The 17138-nt window shown below is 36.1% G+C and overlaps 1 pseudogene; it reads left to right on the plus strand.

Moving 5' to 3' along the window:
- Positions 1–382: 382 nt before the first annotated feature.
- LOC132434206 (proline-rich protein 13 pseudogene) overlaps positions 383–17138 on the plus strand; it is a 166344-nt pseudogene continuing 149588 nt past the window's right edge.

Here is a 17138-nt window from a genome sequence, read left to right on the forward strand (position 1 = left end):
ATTACGGGGGTGATAATTGGTAAGGTGAGCGGGGAGAGGTAGTGAGGCTGTAAACCCTCCTGGAACGACAGATTCATATTGTGAGTCACAGTATGATTGATAGGACGTAGAACAAATTGGGTAATTATTTACCGTGTATATCTGATCAGTCTCCAGAGCCTATTACTAGCCCATTTTAAATGTCTCTCAGATTTGCTATCCCCCCTCCACATTTTGTTTAGAATGTCGGTTGTCGTCACCAAACTCTGTGTACAATAGGAAAAGTTCTCTTCATAATTCTCCCCTAACTCCCACTGAGGAATTGCTCCCTTCTCCAATCCTTGCTGTGTGCTGTGTCAGTCAATCATCATAAAGCTCTGTTATCCTCCTGTCATTTGTTATGATGAGTCACATCCAGGACTTAAGTGGCAACAGTGGACCAGGGCCAAAAAGCCAAGGAAATCTTGAATATCTTGAAACAGTGAACACAGCCTTGGGTGCCTCAAAGGTGTTTGCTACATGTAAGGTGTAGGGTAGAGGATTTCTTAACTGCACTTGACTTTTAAAGGTCCTGCTCACCAATGAAAATGTCTCTTGAAAATTACTGCTTGGTTCAGTGTCTGCTCATCTTATATTGTATAAAGAGCCAATTTAATAAACGAGGAGGGCAGGAAACTACAGAATAGAAATAAGGACAGTAAGGTGTAAAATTTTACTAGTATATCACTGCATCTAAAATAAAGTAAGAACACATAGCTTTCATATTGATTAGCACCAGCCGATGAAAGTTATTTCTGTCAACTGTTTTTGGAAGGCAGTGGTAGGCGAGAGGGGAGAAGAGTTTAAAGATTATATATTATATATATATAAATGTCTATGTTTATAATATATTTAGAAAAATACCAAACAATAGTTAGATCTGTATACATAACTGTCTAAAGCCGGGTCTGTGTCTCTCTCAGTGTGCTAAGTATTTTCAGTGTTTGTTCATGGAAGAAAGTTACATGACTTGTGAAAATAATAAATGAATACAGGGGCCCTGAATTTAAGTTACTTTTTTTTTTTTTGCATTTTCCTTTGACAAATGATTCAAATGAAAATTATTTTGTACATTTTATAAATAATTTAAAACCAGCATTTCCCTTGAGAACGCAATATTCTTGCAGTGAAATAGTTACTGGATTGGAAATCAGCTCCAGGCACCTTCACTGGTTTTATTGAGTGACATTCATCCCTAATCTGTAAATGTAAATCCACTAAAATATTTTGGGAGAAGTTGCTATTATTGTTGCTTTATACAATAATACCTTTGAATATACTAGAAGGAAAAACCACTGTTTATAATCTCTACACCCTTTTAATATATATTGTTTTTTGGAGGGTGTTTATCTCTTAGGGTTTTTAAACAAAGCACGGGCAAGTTTCAGAGTTGGTTTCAAAATAGAAATTGCGGTTTTATTAGCTACTGAATCAAGAACACTTCACTATATTACTTCCAAACAGTTGTTGTCTTGTAATAATATTTGTTCCCCAGAGAACTGGAGTTGACTCAGCTTGGAGGTGTTCACTAATGATCTTTTGAATCATCTACTCCTCCATAATTTTTATTCCTCTATCTTAGAAAGCTTACAACATATTGCTAATTTTTCAATAATGATACATGAAATGTAATGAGTTGTACGGGTTTCCAGATTATTATACGAATGACCTTTAGTGTGATGTTTCACTGGGTACTCCAAACTCATATCCCATAATTGCATGAAGATATTTTTTAAAATTTTGCAATCTCCACTTAATAACATACTAAATTTCACTATGTGCTATTCCAGTTTAGCTAGTTAATTTTCATCAACATGTAAGCACAACTATCTTTTTAGCTGTGTCTCTCAACTAGCATATCATAATTATTCTGAAAAAAGTAAACACTGTTAATTAAAACAGACTACCTCAAGGCAGGTATATATTTTTTCCTTTTCAATTCATTTCATAGTATCTGTTTTTCTAATTTCTGCTTTATTTCCTTTACAGCTCTTGTTACACTCTGAAACTATCTTGTTTGCTTATTGACTTTTTGTCTGTCTTCCTCACTGGAACGCAGCATCTGTAAGCAAAGGAAACTTCTGTCTTGTTGCATGCTATATCATCATTGCATAGAATAGCACTTGTCAAATCATAGACTTTTAATAAATAGTCATTTGACATCTTCTGCCATAGAATGCTAGATTTTAAAGCTGTCCTTAATCACAACATCTAATAGCTTTCTTCAAAAAAGTGTAGGAACATTCTATTAATAATAAACAATAAATATACTGACTAAACTATGAACATACTAAGTCAAATTTTCAATCTACCTGTGAGTATCATGTGTCCATATTCTAATAATTTTTTAGTTAAATGAAAATTTGGTAATTTAATTAAAAAACAAAACAATTTCTAAAATTATGCTCAGCATGGGCTTAGGATAAGACACAGACCTTTTGCTTCAAGAATATATTCCTAAAATAAAAGCACAGCTTTTTTATAAATCAAAGAAGACTGTAAGGAGTTAGGAATCAGCAGAATACATATTCAAACCAGGAAGCTATGAACTGCTTTTAGGACGTTAAAAGATAAACTGGTGCATATTAAAAAATTTTTCAAGTTTATTTGAGCAGAAATTAATTTGAATCAAGCAGCATCCAATCTGGTGGATAGAAAGGAGCTCTGACAAGCTGCACAAAATCAAAGACTTTTATAGGCGATAGTAACAGGAGCAAGAAAGTTCTACGAGGCAAATGTTGGTTGGTTATCGCAAGGTAACTTTCCTTCAGCGGTTGGCAGGGTCTATCGGGCAGATTTCCTCACTGCTTCTAATCAGGAGATTCCTAATTGACTGGTGTAAGATTCCTCTGGGAGAGGTGAAACTATAATTAAGTCTTGGTTTGGTGATGTGGGGCTTAGCATAAGTAGCTCCATTTGGGGCCTGTTGTCTTGTTTTTAAGCAGGGGAAGTTACCTTTAAAGAAGTAACTAAATGATTTTGAAACTATCTTAGGATGTGTCAGTAATCTATAAGTAAAAATGAGGAAGTGGAACATGAAAGAAGGCAAGAGATACTGGAAGCTATTGCATGCGTTGGAGAATTGAGTTTGGTTGGAATTGTGTGGCAAGTAAGGTTAGAAGAAAGGTTTGGGTGTTGCTGTACCAAGTGTTCCATTCCAGGTTGAGAAATTATATTTAATTTATTAGGAAACAGAAACATTCCATGTTTCTAATTATGGGAGTGAAATTGTAAGAACTCTGCTTTAGTATGATTAGTATAAGCAGGACTAGCTGATCTGACAGAATGAAAATGTAATGTGAGGCAGGAGAGTAGGTAGTAAGTGTCTGAAATTGGTCAGGAGAGGTATCAGGCATTGCTGAAATTGAATAATGGCTCTGGGACTTGAAAGAAAGGCATATTTCAGGATGCAAAGTTAGGAGTCTCCAGGGCTTAGATGTGGATAAGATCTTAAACTAGCTCTGAACTATGATCCCAGTGCTGATTTTGGTCAATTCACCAATTGTGCTAAAGAGGAAGCCCTTACACCCATTCTATCTGTCCCATTTTTTGTTAGGCCCCTAAACAAAGGTAGTGGCATACAGAGACTCATTTTTGTGCCGACTGTTGCTTTTGTAAACAACCCCAAATTAAAATTTTTATCAGTATTCTCATTTTGTTTCATATATGTGTTAAACCTGGGAATATCAACAGTGAACGATCTTTTCCCATATTCCACTGTATTTTGCAAGTACACTTATTCATGACCTCTTAGGAAATTTAATGATTATCAAAGACGTATTTGGTAGCATTAAGTGGTGTGATATGAAACGGGCAGACAACCCTCTTTCTCTTAAAACCTCCAGTTTCCAATTTGTCAAGTTTTGTTTTTGTAAATCATATTATTTATAGTGGCTAAGCTTAAGGCGAATGTTTTCCCAGAATACTACTTCCTGGGACAGGATGCCTCCTCCTTCTCACAATGAAGCATCTGGGGTCATAAGGTTCTGTTCTATGTCCTCCCCTTCCAGACTTTGCATACTGCTTAGTTTTCTTTGTCCATCGTAAGTTTTAACTCATAATACTTGACTCACTCTAAAACTTCCAGACATAGAGAAAATACTGGAAGATTTTGCTTAGGAGCTAGGAATGCACCTTTCTTTCTTTTGGGATCTCCATTTTCCCAGTCTTTTTAAGTCTTTTATTCCATCACTTTTTTTGTAAAATTAAAGTTGCTTTCTGATTCTTCTATAGAACTATTATAGCAGAGCAATTGGGAGACTTTCCTGCCAAGGTACTCCATAAAGTCATTGAAATGCCAGTGACTTTCTAGGTCATGTCAACTTATACTCTTCCCAGGTTATTGAGAGTTAAACACTTATCTCTTAGACAAGAGAAGACTCTATCTCCCCTAAGGCACAGTCTTACCAATTTCGACACAAGGCCACATACTGTTGGTCTTTTATAATTAGCCACATTCCTCCACTGGTTTCCCTAAGTTCTGAAATCGAATGAGGAAAAAAAAAGATCCAAATGATGTTATTAAATTATAGAATACTAGCAAGCCCTTTCATCGTCTTGTATGGAATAAAGTAAAGCTTAGCAAGAAGCCTGTGCTAGCAAATACCTCAGATGTTGTTCTCTTAAAAAGAGTCATTTAAATAAAATGACTATCTTCTTTTAATGAATAACTAGATGAAAAACAACATTGAGTTTCTAATGGCATTTTGGTACCATCTGGGGTGAAGCACAGCACCTATTGAATTATAAATATTTATATCACCTAATTAACTAGAAAAGCTAAGAAACACAACTTGTGTCTTTTTTTCTGTTAAAGTCAACATAAGCAATAATTCTAGCCTGGGCATTCTTTTGTGGGATTGATATCTAACTTTGGAGACTCAGAGTACTTCAAAGTGTTGCAGGTGTTTTGTTGTTATTTGGCTTTGTTTTGTTTTTTGGTGTTGAAACATTATCAGGGGCTGCACTGGAGAATTTGAAGCCCATGTGGCAGAGGAACCACAAAAGCAGGGCAACCATATGTATCTCAATTTGTCTGGGCCAGTCCAGTCCAGTTCAGACCAGTTGTCCTCAGGTAATTATTAATAACTCTGCCTTTCACTTTCAAAAGCATCTTGGTTTGGACCATACTTTATATGTCAGTTATAAGGCACAGGTTAAACATTTCTTGTCACCTAAAATCAACATGTTCACAGTTGAAAGACCAGACTGGGGCTGTGAAAGGGGCAGGGAGGAGAACAGAAGAACAAAAAAAAGTAGTAAATAGAACTGGATCTACTTACATGAAGGGTGTAGCCATAAAATCATTAGACTGTATTGCCACACACTAAGTTTTTTAGGTCTAATTCCATTTGGCTAGCCCCATATCACCAATGACTAAAATATTCTTTGTTGGAAATCTGGCTAAATGACAAGTGGAGAAAACTGTGTTGATAATGGCTGTCAGCCAAGTAAAGCCCATTGTTTGAACAGCAACATTAATTTGCAAACATTTCTTTACCAGAATTGGAACACTTACTGATTCAGTGACAGAATAAAAAATAGAATATAAAGTTTTAACTCAAGCCTTTTTCTATTAGCTTATACTTATGGTTGTTAACACAAAGTTAGGTAAGCGGTATGAAGAGAGCGCTGATATTCCAGATGTGTGAAAGAGAGAGCAATTGGGGTAGTAAGTGTACTAAAAAATAAAGGCTCCATTTTGGAAATGAAATTGTCAGCATGTTATATAATTCTATGATATTTTAATTGAAAATACCTAAAAAATATTACCATAAAATAGACATTTTTCACAAAGATAGAAAGTAAACATGTTTTTAAAATGATGTTCTTAAAACAATCTTTGTGGAATTTTTAGACATGATACATTAGATCCTCACGGAACCATACTTAGAAAAGGAAGGAGACCACAGTTTCATGGTCATGCCAGTGTCTCCCTTTCTCTGAATAGGGGATAGCATTGTATAGTGTCAAAGCCTACTTATTACCCAGTGAATAAATTTTTATAATTTATTTTATTTTGTATTTTTATAAGCCTATTAGAGAGTATTAAAGTGCTGTGAAAATATAGATTTTGGTAAGTTTTATGTCTTACAGCTTTCCTATGGATTCATTTTCATAAGTGTACTCAATTTTGGCTTTCTGATCCAGCTATTGCAACTCTGGGAGATACAGGAATATTTTACAAGATGGTGATGTGTGTGTTCACAAAACAAATATAGTGGAGAAGTAATTTGGACCATCAAAGAAGTAAAAGAACTTTGCTTTGGCAAATAGTTTTTCCTTCCTTTTAAAAAACTATTTATTATGGGAACAAAATCCAAAAATTTACTCTATATCTCTTTCAATTCATGTATTATCTTTTGTCCATATCAAATGCATATATACAATTTACAAGAATTTAATCAAGGTATGTTGTCATTTTTGTTCTTTTTTCAGTATATAATATAAAATAGTTTTTATGTATATAGAAAGTTTTCAAAATCATTCATTTCATAGTTGGTCTGGAATAACAAAATATTTTCTGACCATATGCCTAGTACTGGAAATTTAATTTCCACTTGTGTGCTGTGTAAATGTCACTGCAATCAATAACTTTAACATATACATTTTTGTATTTCTTTAATAAAAATTCTTTTGATTGAAATAACTAGATCAAACATAAGAAGAACTATGTATTCTTCAAAATCTTTGGCCAAATACCTGTACATAATTTATAATACTAGTAGCAGCATAGGAGTTTTTGTCTTAGTGCAACTTCACAAGAATTCTTTTAAATTGTTAATTTAGTAGGTTTAAATGGTACCTCAAATTTTGAGTAATTTGTAATGTTTTTATTTCTTAGAAGGATAGATACTTTTTTCTAACGTTTGTTTAATATTTGTATACTTAAGAGTATGGAGATGGGATGTGGAGTGTGGAAGGAAAAGGCACTCAGACTCTGTTCAAATTAGTAACAGATATATCATTTCTTTGATACAACTTCATGATAAGACTAATTCCAAATTGAATGTTGACTATTCAATCAAATCCTTAACGGGAGATAATAGCAGATGTAGCTAAGATTATTTTGTATTTGCAGGAATAAAAATATTTGACCCCTTCTGTAAAGTAATTGGCAGTCAATGATAAATATATTCAAACAGAATACTCATTGAATCATTACTAAGCCAAAAGATTATTTCTCTGTGCTCATTGTCTGAATCCTGATTTTTTAATTAATGCTTTATTAAGAAGGAAATTGGAAATAAAATCATTGAAGTGTAGGTGTATATTAGGTGATGCAATTATATTTTCTTGAGATATTCTGCTTATGTTTATTATTAGGCAGATAGTACTTAATGTTAAAATTTTCTTTTCCTCAGTCAAATTATTAATCCACCAGATCTTTGTAAAAATTTGACTTACATTTTCAGAGGTTATTATATTTATATGTTGATGAGTGAGACAAAGAAGCAAAACTAAGGATATCTACTTTGAATTATCAGTTATATATTAAAAATAAGTAAAAATGTATGTATGACTTTGTGTACATAATTTGAATTTATTATGTGATTGAAGGAGACAAAACAATGTGCATTAAATTATACACACAATCTTAACTTTTGTTGAAAAACCATTGCCTTTAGAAATACAATTTTTAACATTTTGAAATATATGACTGTCTTACATAATTTCCTGCATCTATTTTATTAAGAAAATGTTTTATCAAAAATTCAATAAATCTAATAAATAAATAAATGTAAATCTTTTAATATTTGCAAAGGCTTTTAAGTTAATATAAGTAGCTATTTGCATAATGATTATACTTGAGAGAATCATAAATGTTCTTTTCTTTTTTTCCCCTTGTTGTGGCTCAGCAGTGGATCAAAAGCAAATTGTGATAATTGTTCAATCAGTTAAAAGTCAAAAAAAATGCAAGGAAGAAAACTCTTTTCACCTTTTTCTAACCATTGTTCTTTTACCAGAGAACAATGGGAAGATCTGGCTGTCAACAGATTTTCTGTAATAAATCTTAGCATTGCCAGTGGTAACACAGGCAGGCATTACACACTTCCTCTTGTGGTACAAAATATGGTACACAACATAATGTAGGGTATTATTGTCAAAAAATATTTAATTTGAGTCCAATCAAGTCTTTGGGTATTATTTTCAGTTTATGAGAAATAAAGAAGATAGGTGAATGGTTAAGAAAATTCCTCTGTTAGATACTGAATGTCATTGTGTATAATAAAATGCCTATCATTGCATTCAATTTGTTATTGTTTTGTATTGCTTTATAAAAAATTACTGTACAAAAAAATTATGACTTTGATTTTTATGGAATTTGAGGTTTGCCTGTGTCATCTCATTTGAAACACACAACAACCTAGGGAGACAGATACAGCTGTGCTCATTTTAAAGATGAATCTGACTCTGGAAGAGTAACAGTGCTCTACTCCTAAAATATACTGCACTTACTAAACATAACAACATTCCTGAGGAACTGCTCAAGTAGCTGGGGAGGTGGACAAGTTGCAGTGCTAGGGAGCTCAGTGTTCTAGGGGATAAGTCAGTATAACTATTTAATTGGCATCAGCTATATGAAACTGCACAGAAATTTTTGAATCATTTAGTTGGTTGGAACATCATCTTTAAGAAGTCATTCATTCATTCAATGAATATGACTGTCAACTATGTACCAGACAGTTTTTGAGGTGTAGGGGAAGCAGCAGTAAATAAAATGCCCCTACCCTCATGGACCTAACATCTTCATGTGGAGGAAACAAACCTTAAACTTTTTTTTTTAAAGTACATATAGAATTTCTCAGAAAGTAAATACATTTTATAGAGAAAAATAAAGCTGGGTAACCAAGTGAAGAGATTAATAAAGGGGAAGGCAGAGCAGAGTTATATTACTCAGGTGATTATGGAAATCCTCTCTAATAAGAGACTTCAACTGTGTCTGAAATAAGTGGGAAGTTGAGCTATGAAGGTATCTAGAGAGAGACCTGCTCAGACAGAGGGAACAGAAATGGCAAAGGATTAATGCAGACATGAGCTTGACAAGCTGGAGAAATAGCAAGAAGGACTTATGGCTGGAGTGGAATGAACCAAAGGGCAAATAGAAAGAGAGAATCAGAGAGGCAGCTGATAGCCAGATCGGCATGAACTTTGGAAGCCATTGTAAGCACTTTAAGTCTGAGTGAGATGGGAAACCAGTGGAAGGTTTTGTCAAAGAAGTGATGTGATCTGTTCCATGTTTGGTGCTTTTAGAACATTTCTATTCCGGATTATCAGGTGGTGGTGATGATGGAGGCGTAAAGCAGCAGCAGAGCCTCCCAGAAAGAAAATTCAGTAGCTTCGACGAGATGGTTAGTAGTGGAGGTGATAAGAAATAGATTCTGGAGGTATGTTGAAAGCATAATCTAAAGAAACTTACTAATAGATTGGCTATGTGAGAGGAAACATGAGAGAAAGAGTTAAGCCAAACCTCTAAGCTTTTGGACTTAGGCACATGGAAGGAAGAAGCTGGCATTTACTGAGATAGCGAAGTCTGTGAAGAATCCAGTTTTGGCTGGAGGCATCAGGACAGAGAAGGTCAGCCAGAGAAAGACAATGAATAGCATGATGAATATTATGACAACGGGAACAGACAAAACCATGTGAAGTAAAAATATTTCAGCCTGATTTCATTTTAATAGCTATATGAGTTGTGGCCCTACTATGTAGGTAGAATGTGGTAGAAATAGAAAAACAAAACAACAACAACAAAACTCAACCAAAAGCAAAAACCAACAACAAATTGTAGAATTGTGTGCCCTCAAATGAGGCGATGGAATCAAGAAATTTCAAAAGAATGGCATGAAAAAAACTACCAAATGACACTAGTAAATCTTGACAGACATAAGGAAAGGCACAAATGTTTTAAGAGAATGGAAGAAATGCAAATGAAGCGGGCAAAGGAAATAGCAAAAACCTTAGCAGGAGTTCAGACTTCTCTGAGTAAAAACTAAAAGAATTAGGTAACAATGTGGCTTGCACTAGGACACAGACTTCATTTTTTTAAGTTTTAGAGACTTAATTTGTGTGACCTATAATGGGCTCAGAATGTGACTTAAGGTCACAGACAAAAAAAAAAAAAATGTCCTGTGATGTGAACAGAACTTTTAATGATTTATATGAAATCTCAATGCATTGGCATAGAAATTCTAATTTTCATGGATTGGGATATTTTAACTAAATATTTAGAATAAGTATAGAAATTATAAATTAGCATATAAAATCAAACACAAAATTGGACAATAAAAATAGCTTTTAAAAATGTATCATTTTGTCATGTTCAAAAATATCTAACTTGTTTCCCATGCGAAAACTGCATTTTAAAATCTGCTAGAGCTCTATCCAATCAAAAACTTATGACTGCACTCTTCCATTTGGAATAGCTGCCATGCCGTTTTATACATGTGGCTAACGTGGTGAACTCCTTTCTCAAATTTATATAGGATCCTCATTATCAACTTGGCCTTCGGGGAATCAGAATATGCTGAAATGAAATTCCTTGCCCTTGGTTCATATTTGAGGTATGCGAAGTGACACAAGTCTCTTAACTGTCCCTCAATTAAGGGGTGAGCAGGGGTGAGCAAGTGATGTCAGGGTGCACAGGGTGAAGAAGGAAGGGTGTCCGCAGACATCTCATTTGCACATTTACAGTTCACGATTCACATTCCAGTTCAAAAATAAGATGTAATAGTCCTACTGTGTGATATACAGAGACAGTTTACTGTTGGATAGCAATTCGCTTTAGATGTCAATTTTCTCAGTATATGGCGGCTAGCAATTATTGATTGCTTTGTGTCATCAATTGCATACAAGCAATTTTAAAGTAAATGCATCAATATCACTCAACAATGATAAATATCACAGAAACAAAAATTATCTTATTCTTTCTTGCAAATATTTAATCTTCTTTTTGGACCATATATCATGGAAATAAAAATATTTCCAGAATAATTATTTACTTCAGATTAGAAATGACAATGAACTGTTCAAAGAGGAAGTCAAACCCTTAGGTTTACTGCATTAAAATGTGTACTTTTCTCTGGAAAACAGAAGTGGGTCAAGATATATTTTGGAACTCCTATTGCAGCTACATCTTAAATAAAAACCTCCCCCAGGGCTTCCCTGGTGGCGCAGTGGTTGAGAGTCCGCCTGCCGATGCAGGGGACACGGGTTCGTGCCCCGGTCCGGGAAGATCCCACATGCCGCGGAGCGGGTAGGCCTGTGAGCCATGGCCGCTGGGCGTGCATGTCCGGAGCCTGTGCTCCCCAATGGGAGAGGCCACAAGAGTGAGAGACCCGCGTACCGCAAAAAAAAAATTTAAAAAGGCAAAATTGTGTTTGGGCTTCCCTGGTGGCACAGTAGTTGAGAGTCCGCCTGCCGATGCAGGGGTCACAGGTTCGTGCCCCGGTCCGGGAGGATCCTACATGCCGCGGAGCGGCTGGGCCCGTGAGCCATGGCCGCTGAGCCTGTGTGTCCGGAGCCTGTGCTCTGCAACAGGAGAGGCCACAACAGTGAGCGGCAAAAACTTCCCCCAGAGAAGGAACTTCTTGCCAAAAGGCAGGTCTAGGTGGTCATTTTTGTCTTGCATGATACTCCTACTTACCCTTGACAGGGGAGGATCAGTGCATGATAGAACTATCTGTTAGAGGATGAGGAGTGTACTGTATTGTCCCTTTGGGAATTTCAGAAGAAAAATGAGGTTATACTGTAAGTTGATGCTTGTGACTTCTCAAGTTGAAACTTAATATAAAATCAGACTTGAATTTGCACTCATGGCAAACCTAATTATGGGAAGTAGAAACTATGAGTAAGTAGGGTAGACCAGCCATCAGAGAAGGTATGGGAGACATAGAGAAAGAAAAAGAAAAAAAAAAAAAATGAGAGAGAGAGAACCTAGAGCTGGCTTCATGAAATTGGAATCTGTTTCATCACACAGGACCCCCAACACAGAAGGGCCTCACCCTTGGTTTAATGCTCTTCTGTCACTTGCTTGAAATTCTTACTTGTTTTTGAGCGAGGGATCCTGATTTTCATTTCGCATTGTACATTGCAAATTGTGTAGCTGGTCCTGCTTGTTCCCTTACAATTTCTTCTCTACAGAGCCAGATTAATCTTTTAAGCCATAAATCAATCATGCATTCCCCTACATAAGATCCTCTATTTTTTCCCTGCCAAACTTTTAGGATAAAATCTACACTCCAGACTTTTGCCTTAGAGAACCTACATGATATTGCTGCAGCCTGACTGGCCCACCTCTCTGCTGTGCTGCTCACTCTTGCCTCATCGGCCTTCTTTTCGCTCTTCCCACAAACCAAACTTTTTCCCTAGGTCTCCGTGCTTTCAGATCTTCAGCCTAAAAACCTTTCCTCCAGCTCTCCTCCTCCTATAAGATTTTTTAGAACAATTCAAATCTTACCTCCCGTATTACCTCCTTAGTGAGGCATCCCCTAAGCAGCACCTTTTAGTAATCATCTATTGTATTCCCATCATGTGTACATTTATTTGTTTCTTTGGTTTTGGTCTGTCTCCGCAGCCAGCACTCCCTACCCTCACCCCACCCAGTGTCATCTCCATGAGAATGGGGATGTCATTTGCTGGTTTGCAGTTGTAGCCCCTGCATCTAGACCATTGTGGGGAATATGGTACTTGCCCACAATTGTTTCTTGAACAAGCAAATGAAAGGCATTAGAAATCCTAGAAATGGGAAAAATAAATTTGATACTGTTCAGTGTCCAACATATTTGTGAATATTTGCTCCAGTAAAAGTGCCGTAACATCATTCTTTGGTCCAAATATAGAGAAAAATTAGAAAATAGAGTGTAGATACTAACTGTTCTATCTAATCTAGAGATAATGTTTATCAATAGAGAATATAGTTAAGCAATGACAAATCTGATATCAGTCATTTATCCAAGATTATTTATTTTAGTCAAAGTCATTCTTTAACTTACCATGTAGGAACATCTGAGAGCAATATAAATCAGAGACAGTGCATGAGTGTTAATGCTTTGAGTGTTTCCCATGATGAGTGATCTGTTATTACTTGTATATACACACTTTTGCAATGCCAAAATGTGATTCAAACTACAGTAATGTTCCAAGAATATGTTATTGGGCTTCCCTGGTGGCGCAGTGGTTAAGAATCCACCTGCCAATGCAGGGGACACGGGTTCGATCCCTGGTCCAGGAGGATCCCACATGCCGCGGAGCAACTAAGCCCGTGTGCCACAACTACTGAAGCCCGCGTGCCTAGAGCCCCTGCTCCACAACAAGAGAAGCCATGACAATGAGAAGCCTGTGCACCGCAAGGAAGCGTAGCCCCCACTCACTGCAACTAGAGAAAGCCCGCACACAGCAACAAAGACCCAACACAGCCAAAAATAAATAAATACATTTATATAAAAAAAGAATGTTATTAATAATATACTCTTATGTCAGCACAATTTCACTGAACTGTCCACACCTCAAAAAGGGTGGATGTTATAATGTGTTCTAACACTCTGCATTCAGTGTTTTCTGTGACAACACATTAAACCAGTGTTTTACAAATGGGGGTTCACAAAACTCAAATGGACTTCCTGGATAGGCACATCTGCTATGGCTGAACAGCTGCCCACCCTTCTCTCCTGGAGCTTGTAATTAATCATCTGACCTGAGAGGGGGAGAAGAAAAGCTAATATTAAATAACAGCTGTCATATATGGAGTGCTTACTATGTATTTTATATATATTCAACATCACAGCAAACCTATAGGGTAATTTCTCTACCTTCATTATGTGGAGTGCAATATATGAGGGGCTCAACACATGCCACATTATATAAATCTTCATGACTCTATAAAAGGGTTAATATTATTCTTATTTTATAAATAAGGAAAATGAGGTTCAAGCATGGTAAAGAACTTGCAAATACACACAACTCATTTGCAGAAAAACAAAGATTGTAATCCACATCTAACACTGAGTTCTGCTAGATCCTGCAGATCCTCAGAAGGAGGTTAAACAAAGTATTTAAAATATTCCAGTGGGGGTTAATTGGTTATGTTAGCTTTTCCATTGCTGTCTATTTTGCATGCTCCTTATGACTCTTAAAACTGAATTCCCTATTATGGACAATTGCTGATCTGGGTCAAGGAATCTTCCTTAACATTACCTCCTCTTTTTTTTTTTTTTAATTTATTTATTTTATTTATTTATGGCTGTGTTGGGTCTTCGTTGCTGCGCACGGGCTTTCTCTAGTTGCGGCAAGCGGGGGCTACTCTTCGTTGCAGTGCCCGGGCTTCTCATTGCGGTGGCTTCTCTTGTTGCGGAGCACAGTCTCTAGGTGCGCGGGCTTCAGTAGTTGTGGCGCATGGGCTTAGTTGCTGCGCGGCATGTGGGATCTTCCCGGACCAGGGCTCGAACCCATGTTCCCTGCATTGGCAGACGGATTCTTAACCACTGAGCCACCAGGGAAGTCCAACATTACCTCCTCTTGTCGTGACACTTGGAGAAATCAGTTCCTCCCTTTTAAGGCCAAGTCTGTCACTGTCCGTGTCTGTGTTAGCTATGATGCCTATCCTTAACTTTTCCATGAATTCATCTTTTCTTGAAATAGCTGGAAATCTAGTTTCTCTCTGTACTAGTCTCTGAGGGTTGCCACAACAAATTATTATGAACTGAATGGCTTAAATGAACAGAACTTTATTCTCTCACAGGCCCAGAGGTCCGAAATCAAGATGTTAACAGGGTTCTTCTGCGGCTCTGCAGGAGAATTTGTTCCATGCCACTTTCTGGTGGTTGCCAACAATCTTTGTTGTTCCTAGGCTTGTAGAAGCATCACTCCTATCTCTGCCTCTGTTTTCACATGGTGCTCTCTTCTCTGTGTTTCTGTGTGTCCCTTCTATTTCTTATGAGGACACCAATCCTCGGATTTGGGGCCTACTCTAATCCAGGATGACTTCATTTTAATTTAACTAATTACGTCTTTAAAGATCTTGTTTCCAAATAAAGTCACATTCTGAGGTTCTTGACAGACATGAATTTTTGCACACCGTACAACCGACTGAACTTCCCAGTTGTCCAGCAGCTCCCATGAAGGAAATTTACCTTTCTCATTCCTTCCATTAATGAGGCAAATGAGGTGGCCATATATCTCTTTGATTCAAACTATTACTTATAGATTATCATATTTTGTTTTGTTAACTAAATGGCTTTTTTGATAACTCTGTCTGGCACTTTTGACACTCTTCCTTCTCATTGTAACCATATACCAGTATCCAAGACACTTCCATCTTTGTCAATGTCTTGGGAACTTACCCATTATCTTTCTTTCATCCTCATTTTCTGTCATTAACAACAGAATGTCCAGATTAGTATTGATCAACTATGATTCCAAAGTTGTTCCATGTACCTGAATCCACAGATCTCCATTTCCATTATCCCTGTGACTTTGTTTACAGGCTCTGCTTTACACATAAATTGGAGCTTCTTCCAGGATCTTAAACTCAAAAGTTTGACTAGAATCTTCAATCCGGTCATCTTACCTCTTCACTCATATACTATGGTTTCACGTAGTATGGCCTTTAGTTTCTCATTCCCAACCCTAGTACCTCAGTCCTTTTATTTATTTATTTTTCTGACTTTTTAGCCTTGTGTTTAAGTGGATTTTCAACCCCATTTAACTCCTATGCTCTTTTATAGGTTTTCAGAATAAACTGTCTTTTTATTTTACCCAGGTTCATAATTAAGACTGATCTATACAACAATACTACATGTATTAGAATATTTATGACAACAACAATAATAGTAACTAAAAAAAAACCCAGCGGTAATAGTAAGAAAATAGCAATAATTTATTAATACATCTTTCAGGCATGGACTAAGATCTTTATATATCATTAAATCTGCACAAAAAGCCCCACTATAGAATGGCTAATAATTCCCCAATTATACAAATGAGAAAACAGGTACAAGGAAGTTAATTGCTAATGATTACTAATCACTTAAGAACTGAGATTTGAACTCTGGTTTGTCTGACTCCAAAGCCTAAGCTCTTAGTTATGATACATTATGACAACCTAAATTTGTACTGATTTTTAATTTATAAAGACAATGTTAAAAATAAGCTTTATGTCATTCTTTTATTAAGTCAGTCATGCCAATATGAAGGTGTGATGTTCAGATCAACTCAGAGAACCAAAGCTCATTCCTCCTTAAAGCAGTCTGCATTAAAAAGCATCCCTACATATGTTCTTATGAAATTTTTGTTTTTGCCACACATGTACAAAAAATCAAACTCATATTTCTTCAGCATTCATCAGACTATTGAGACAATAAAGCTCTGTGGTTATCTTATTCCCACATTTCTTTTTTTCTTTTTTTTTTTTTTTTAATTTAAACTTAAGCCAGGTATAGTATTACAAATTGCAGCCAACCCTCAAGTCTGACAGTTGGAAGGCCCTGCGCCTAAATCCCCTGAGGGGTTCAGGCTTATCTGCTTCTGAAGCCAGGTTCACAGGGATTTGATCACAGCATGGCAGCATGAGTGGGATGGGATCTACCTTGATTCAAGTCAGAGTTTTTTCCATCAAAACTGTGTGATTTTAAGCAAGTTACTTAATCTCTCTAAAATAATCACTTTTCTCAATTACAAAATCTAATCTAATCTCATCTACTCATATAATCTAGTCAGAATTTTTGTGCAGTTAGCAATAACAGAAATAAAGCACCTAGCACCCTCCTTTGAATACATTACAGAATATTTTTCTCCTCAAATCCCTATTTTAATAATAACAGAGGGACGAGCCTTTTTTTCTTTAATCAATTTACCCCATTGATAATGCAAACCACTTATTAAAAGGCATTCTACCTTATTTGTCTCTTAAACCTCGTTGTGGCACAAAATAATTATCTATTAAGTAGAAATGAATTTGTACCAAACAGGTAAAATAGGATAAAGAGCTGATGCCTACTCTTGCACTTCATAAAGCACATATTTATTGTTTCATTAATTCCAGTAATTTACTGCCCCATTAAAATCCCAACCTCCAAGCAAAACCTGGAGAAGCGACCTCACTTTATTAAAATTATTTCAGAAAA

The sequence above is a fragment of the Delphinus delphis genome, chromosome 11 (assembly GCF_949987515.2).
Source record: "Delphinus delphis chromosome 11, mDelDel1.2, whole genome shotgun sequence".
Lineage (NCBI taxonomy): Eukaryota > Metazoa > Chordata > Mammalia > Artiodactyla > Delphinidae > Delphinus > Delphinus delphis.